Source organism: Portunus trituberculatus, chromosome 37, assembly GCF_017591435.1.
Source record: "Portunus trituberculatus isolate SZX2019 chromosome 37, ASM1759143v1, whole genome shotgun sequence".
NCBI classification, from domain to species: domain Eukaryota; kingdom Metazoa; phylum Arthropoda; class Malacostraca; order Decapoda; family Portunidae; genus Portunus; species Portunus trituberculatus.
In genome coordinates this window covers 22558682-22565829 of record NC_059291.1, presented here as the reverse complement: position 1 = coordinate 22565829, position 7148 = coordinate 22558682, and positions in this window count along the sequence as shown.

Genomic DNA, 7148 nt, shown 5'->3' with positions numbered 1-7148 from the left:
ATGTATAATTTTAGTATTACTTTGGGACTTCTGCTTTTAACACTTCCAGAAATGAATTTCAATACTCTATTCGACTTATTCCTGGACTCATTCCTGGACGCATTTGTTATTGTGATAGGAATATCGTAAGCGTGGAACGTTAATGTTTCTCTTTTAATTGCTTTTATTGTCTTTTTTTTTTTTTTTGATGATGTTGGATTTTCGATAAAGCATTTTATATGCGTCTTAATTATTTACACGAAGCTGTAATTCGTTAGGTAGACTTGGCAGGGCTGGAAGGCCGGGAATCCCTTAAAATGTCACACAAGAAAGTCGGGTTTAAATTTGGAAGACTATATTATTATGGGTTTTTTTTCCCAATATTGACCTCTTCCTCAGCATCCGTGGAGCTTTTTTGAAAACTGCATCTGTATTTGAAGGGATTTGTGTTCATTTGCGTTTCATTTGGGCCACGGCCTTCCAGTTTTCCAGTTTGCCGTCTTTCCAAGAAGTAATGCAATGTTAAAAGGTAAAGGCTAATTTCTTCTTCTTCTTCTTCCTTCTTCTTTTTCCTTCTTCCTTCTTCCTCCTTCCTTCTTTTTTTCTTTTTTTCCTTCTTCCTTCTTCCTTCTTCTTCTTCTTTTTACTCCTTCTTCTTCTTCTTCTTCTTCTTCTTCTTCTTCTTCTTCTTCGTCTTCGTCTTCGTCTTCTTCGTCTTCTTCTTGTTTTTCTTCTTGACTTCTTCTTGACTTCTTCTTGACCTTGTTCTTCTTGACTTCTTCTTGTCTTCTTCTTGTTCTTGTTCTTGTTCTTGTTCTTATTCTTGTTCTTGTTCTTCTTGACTTCTTCTTGACTTCTTCTTCTTCTAGTTCTTGTTCTTGTTCTTGTTCTTGTTCTTGTTGTTCTTGTTGTTCTTGTTTTTCTTGTTCTTCTTGTTCTTCTTGTTCTTCTTCTTGTTCTTCTTGTTCTTCTTCTTGTTCTTCTTGTTCTTCTTGTTCTTCTTCTTGTTCTTCTTGACTTCTTCTTCTTCTTGTTCTTCTTCTTCTTGTCCTCCTCCTTCTTATTATCTTCACCTTTCATGGCAGTTAGGAATTCATAAGTAAATATCTATTTTTTTTGTTAATTCATTTTTTATTTTATTTATTTATTTATCTATCTATCTATTTATTTATTTATTTATTTATTTATTTATTTAGCACAGAAAACTTGCCCCACATTTCTTTTTAGCAGTAGTGAGGGTACCGGTGTGAGTCAGCCAGCCGATGCATGATTTCCCGCTTATCCTGGTGATGTTGCCGCCGTGAGGGAGGGAGAGGAGGAGAGCATGCCGTGCCGTCCAGCGAGGGAATTAGGCTTACAAAGACAGAGTGCGGATTAAGAAAGCATGAGGGTAGTTGTATGGCTTAATGCTTCCCAATGTGTTACTCCTTTAAACGTGACGGGGTTGTCTACTTGTCTCTTCGTCTTTTATGTACGTTGACTTATAAAATGAAGATTGAGTAAGCATGAGGGAGGTTGTGCAGTAAAATGCCTCCCGTGAGTGTGTTATTTGGTTTGTTTGTATGTAGCGGGTTGTCTTAAGCCTTTACATGTTGGATAAACGGAGACAGGTGTGCAAAGTGAGGTACAATACTTCATTTCTTAACGTTTCGAATACTGACTCACTTAAAACTCTACTCCATCTTACCCTCCTTCCATCCCTCATCCCCTTGTACTGTACTCTCTCTCTCTCTCTCTCTCTCTCTCTCTCTCTCTCTCTCTCTCTCTCTCTCTCTCTCTCTCTCTCTCTGCGCCTGGTCATGGCCACCTTAGTCTGGACTGTAGGGTGTTATTAGTTTGTCGTATTTCATTTACTTACTTTTTTTTTTTTTTTTTTTTTTTGACTATTTTTGTCGCATAGCAGACATTGGATACTAGCAATTTTTACTTTTCTTTATCACTTATTTTTTCTTTCCTATTTATTTGCTCATATTTTAGACAAGTGGAATATCCTGCCCATGGTGAAATGTTCCGGTGTCCCAGCCCATCTCTAGCCAGTGAGCGCGGAGCAGGGCAGGGTCAGTGTGAAGGGTACGTACTGGGTGGCGCCGCTCTGCTTGGTGGCGACAGTGCAGCTTTGGAATAGTTAGCCATCCAGTTAGTGGTTTTCTCTGGAACTTTACATTTTCTTATGCTGTGTAAGGGTAGGTAAAATATTTTTGCGTGCTCTAATGCTTTTCATTGTTTATAGGTGTTCAGACTCTGATATATTTTGATATATTTCGATACTTGGACAGGTGTGCGCCTGTGCAGTAGGTAGGCATTCATACTGTTGAAGAAATATGATATGGTTAGTATAGTAAGTGTTTCTTTTCTGCTCCGAGTTGTCTTCTCTCAGCTGTAACGAGAGCGCCGAGCTTGTCAGGGATGGAGAGGGCGTGTAGCTAATGACTAAAGAAAAGAAAAAGAAAAAAACAATAGAGCAAAAATAAGTGAAGGGAAATGTCAGTCTCCTCCATTGGTGGCAAGATATCAGTAAAGTTGTCAGTGTGGTGACTCCTTTAGTGCCAATTTCTGATCCCACCTCGCCGCGTCTGGATTCATGTGATTACTAACTCATCTGTGACTCATGACACCACAGGTACTGTATTCCCACACACACACACACACACACACACACACAGTGATCGTACTCTGGTTGTCGCACTGATCACCCTTGAGGAACATTGTTGTTGCCAGTAATAAAATGATAATAATAATGACAATAATAATAATAATAATAATGATAATGATAATGATAATAACAACAAAGATGATAATAATAATAATAATAACAATAATAATAACAATAATAATAACAATAATCATTATTTTTATCATTATTATTATTATTATTATTATTATTATTATTATTATTATTATTATTATTATTATTATTATTATTATTATTATTATTATTATATCATAAATAATAATAATGATAATAATAATAATAATAATAATAATAAAAATAATAATAAAAATAATAATAACAATAAAGGAAATAACAATAACAACAACAACAACAAAAGCAATAATAATAATAACAATAAGAAGAAGAAGAACACGAAGAACACGAAGAAGAAGACGACGAAGAAGAACACGAAGAAGAAGAACTCGATAAAGACGAAGAAGAAGAAGAAGAAGACGACGAAGAAGAAAACGAAGAAGACGACGAAGAGGAACACGAAGAACACGAAGAAAACGACGATGAAGAACACGAAGAACACGAAGACGAAGACGAAGACGAAGAAGAAGAAGAAAAGAAGAAAAGCAAAAGAAGAAGAAAAGAAAAAAGAAGAAAAAGAAGAAGAAGAAGAAGAAGAAGAAGAAGAAGAAGAAGAAGAAGAAGAAAAAGAAGAAGAAGAAAAGAAGAAGAAGAAGAAGAAGAAGAAGCAGCTTTAACGCTATCAAAGGAGTGACGATCAATGTACGTATTTCCGGAATTAGTGAAGATAATGAAGAAACAGAATAAGTGTTGGATGAGAAGATGGTTGAACTAGCTTCGAAGATGGGTGGCGATCATCGTCTCCCCTGTAAACACCGAGATCGGGATCCACCACTCATTGTTCGGTTCAGCAGTAGGAAGAGGAATGATAGTTTGAGAAAGAAAGCTAAACTGCAGGAGGCCCGTTCCGTGGCAAACTTGAGGCGGGTTCACACGTGCCAATTTGCGAATGAAATTGCAAGTCGGTAGAGACTAGCGACTGGAGAAACCAGTCGCAATACAAAACCAACAAAAGTCTTGCTCAGTCGATTTGCGACTTTATTTACGTTGTGACGTTAGGGAGTAAGTTTTAAAAATGTGGTCTTCAGGTGTAGAGAAGATGTTAGAGTTGGTGAGGCAAAAAGAACACATCTGGGAGCCCACAAATTAATTATACAGTAAGAAAAAGCTTGCCCAAATCGTTGCTCGACGAAATAGGTGGTACTCTCCAAGAAGTGTTTCCCTCAATGCAGGGTTTTGTTGGAGGTGAGGATTGAACACTTGTCAGGATTTCATTGGATCGCAATTGTGCATAGTCTTCTTAAGATTAGTGTGTGGTAGATACTGCTTTCTTTCCTTCTACTTAGCCTGGGATGAATCCACAGGCATTTTCTTTCCTGTTGACTCTTCTGGTAACCGCTTCTGCATCGTCACTAGAGCAAGACATCTTGGCGGGTAGCTGTTTGTTTACACGCAATTTCCGCCAAGGCGCCAACTAGTTGATACTTTCCAGTCGTTATGTGTGACGTGTTCCGAATAGAAAGGCTCAGTTTTAAGAGAAATGTCGTTAAAACACCAGTGTTTATACTACCGAGTAACTCAAGATATTCAAGTGTTGCGATATTTGAAGAACTCGATTTGAACATATGAACATTGAACATTTTATTATGCCTTAGTAACATGACATACATTATTACTAATTATACAATCTTTTTATAAGGCAACTCATATAAAGGTGTAGCCTTTTCAAGCAGCAACTTTGCGTTAGGTTATATTTGTCTCCTTAAGTAATACATAACGTATATATGTATAACATGCAAAAAACCCCTAAAATAGGAACTTAACATGATTTTATGTTTCAGCACTTAATATCATTATATACATGCTTGATGTGTATAACATGAAGGTCCCTGATTATAGAAAATAAACAGAAATTTGTTTTATGTTAGCATATTTATGAAAATAGTTTATGTAGTTATATTACATAATTGAAAAAAAAAATCAGTATTTATTTGTTGTTAAAAACAGGGTAGACAGATGTTAATAGTTCTTATAACAGACACAAATAATATTTATAATATCGATAACATTGAAATGATAAGTACAATGGTGGTGGGCAGTGCCTTCTCTCATGTTTGGCATTCATATGAAATGAGGCAACACATCAAGAATCACCATTGCCACAACCATCATGGCTCTATAGTATATCTCCATGGCTTACGGTTATTGTTCCACTTTCTTCCTAGGATATTGTTTCTTTCTTCAATTGTACAGTTTACAAAAGAACATAAGAAAAGAGGGAAGCTGCGAGAGGCCGCAGACCTACACGCGGCAGTCCCTGTATGATTAAAGCTACCTAATTCCATCCATCATCCCCATCCATGTACTTACTTAATCTTCTTTTAAAGCTCTCCATTGATTCAGCCCTGACTACATGCCCATTGAGTCCCTTCCACTCATCAACCACTCTGTTTGAAAACCATTTTCTTCCCATTTCTCTCCTAAACCTGGACTTTTCAGGTTTAAACCCATTATTTCTGGTTCTGTCCCCGCTACTAATCCTAACAACTTCGTTCAAGTCCCCTTTGTTCAAACCCTTATAGTTCACACCTTACAACAACACATCTTCATCATCTTACAAAATATCAATCACGGTGTGCCACAAGGCTCTGTTCTTCACCCAATATATTTCTTTCTTTTATTTATATCAATGGTTCTTCACGTTGCACTAACTTACTATTTCTTTTACTCTTTGCAGTCGATACAACTACATTTATAAGTGGGAAAAACATTAATGATCTCGAGACAGCATTGAATCAGGAATTGGATATGTGGCTAACTGGATCAAATGCAACAAGCTCATACTGGACATTGGCCAAACTTATAGGGGGGAGGGAGGGCAGCTTTAAAAACCTACATTGACACTCTCCTTCATCCAACAAAATAAGTCTATACGCATCATGTCACAGCCATCGTTACGATCATACTCACCCTCTTTTTACGACCTTAACACTACTAAAACTGCTGGATATTGTATATTTACACACCTGACAGTTTGAATATGGAGCATTCCATCTGTTTTCAATAAAATGTAGCTTCCATGTACTAGAGCACAACAATACTCGAAAAGAACTTACCCTTAAAATCCCATTATGCAGAACAAGTCACGCCCCACGGCACGGAGCAAACACTTCAGAGTATCAAAGACATGTAACACATTGCAAAATAAACAAAAAATACTTACTCCCCAAATTCAAGAAAAAGAAACATGATAGCCAAATACAGTGAGGTACTAAGTAGATATATTCCGGTGTCAGTAGGTTCCTTCAGTACTGTTAATATTACTATAGTTGTATTTCTCTTCATTCTCCCTTCATTAGTCCTGGGGGTAGTGTTATTCTTGCTAGTATATTATTCATTACTTCTATTATTTGGTTTCATTATCATTATAAATTTCATAAGGAATATTATTATCATTATTATCATTATTATTATTATTATTTTTATTATTACTTTTTATTCTGATTATTATTTGTTACCAATTTATAACATGATCATTACTATTATTGTTGTTATTATTTGTTATTGTGATTTTTATCTTTACTTTGTCAGTAATATGATCCTGTGATCGATGAGCGACATTACAGCATGCGTCGTCAACCACCACTTATAGGTAGGTCCGTGACAGACCACCGTCTCAGCCGACCTTGCTTACAATTATTACATCTTCTTTATGATTGTTGTATTGTACGAAGGGCAATAAAAGTTTTAGTATCTCTTGTTAATTCTCTCTCTCTCTCTCTCTCTCTCTCTCTCTCTCTCTCTCTCTCTCTCTCTCTCTCTCTCTCTCTCTCTCTCTCTGCCGAGGTGTGCAGACGTATTATGTCCGACTCCTGTTTTCTGTCTGCACTACCTTCAAGTAAACAAACACTCATGTCTGGCGTGGATTGGTCAGATTTAGAAGTGTTAGTGAAGGAAATGTGGAAGATGAGCTCAACTCCTTTCTATACGAAGAAAGAAGGATTTTAGACGCCAAGAGACGCAGCCGAGACCGTTTTACCAGAGATGACGCAAGTGATCACGGTAGCAGTGTCTGCACCAGTCAACGCAGCATTGAAGCAAATGGACGAAACAATTAGAAGCAAGAGTGTGGAGAGTTTCCAAGTGCAGCGTCAAGCTCTCCTGATTGACAAGCTTCAACACTATCAAAGGAGTGACGATCAATGTACGTATTTCCGGAATTAGTGAAGATAATGAAGAAACAGAATAAGTGTTGGATGAGAAGATGGTTGAACTAGCTTCGAACATGGGTGTCGATAATCGTCTCCCTGTAAACACCGAGATCGGGATCCAGTTGTACTTCACTGCACAAAATCCCAACATCGCATAAATACGTAACCTTGACAACTCGCCTAACACTGTAACACAATACATAGTCTTTCTT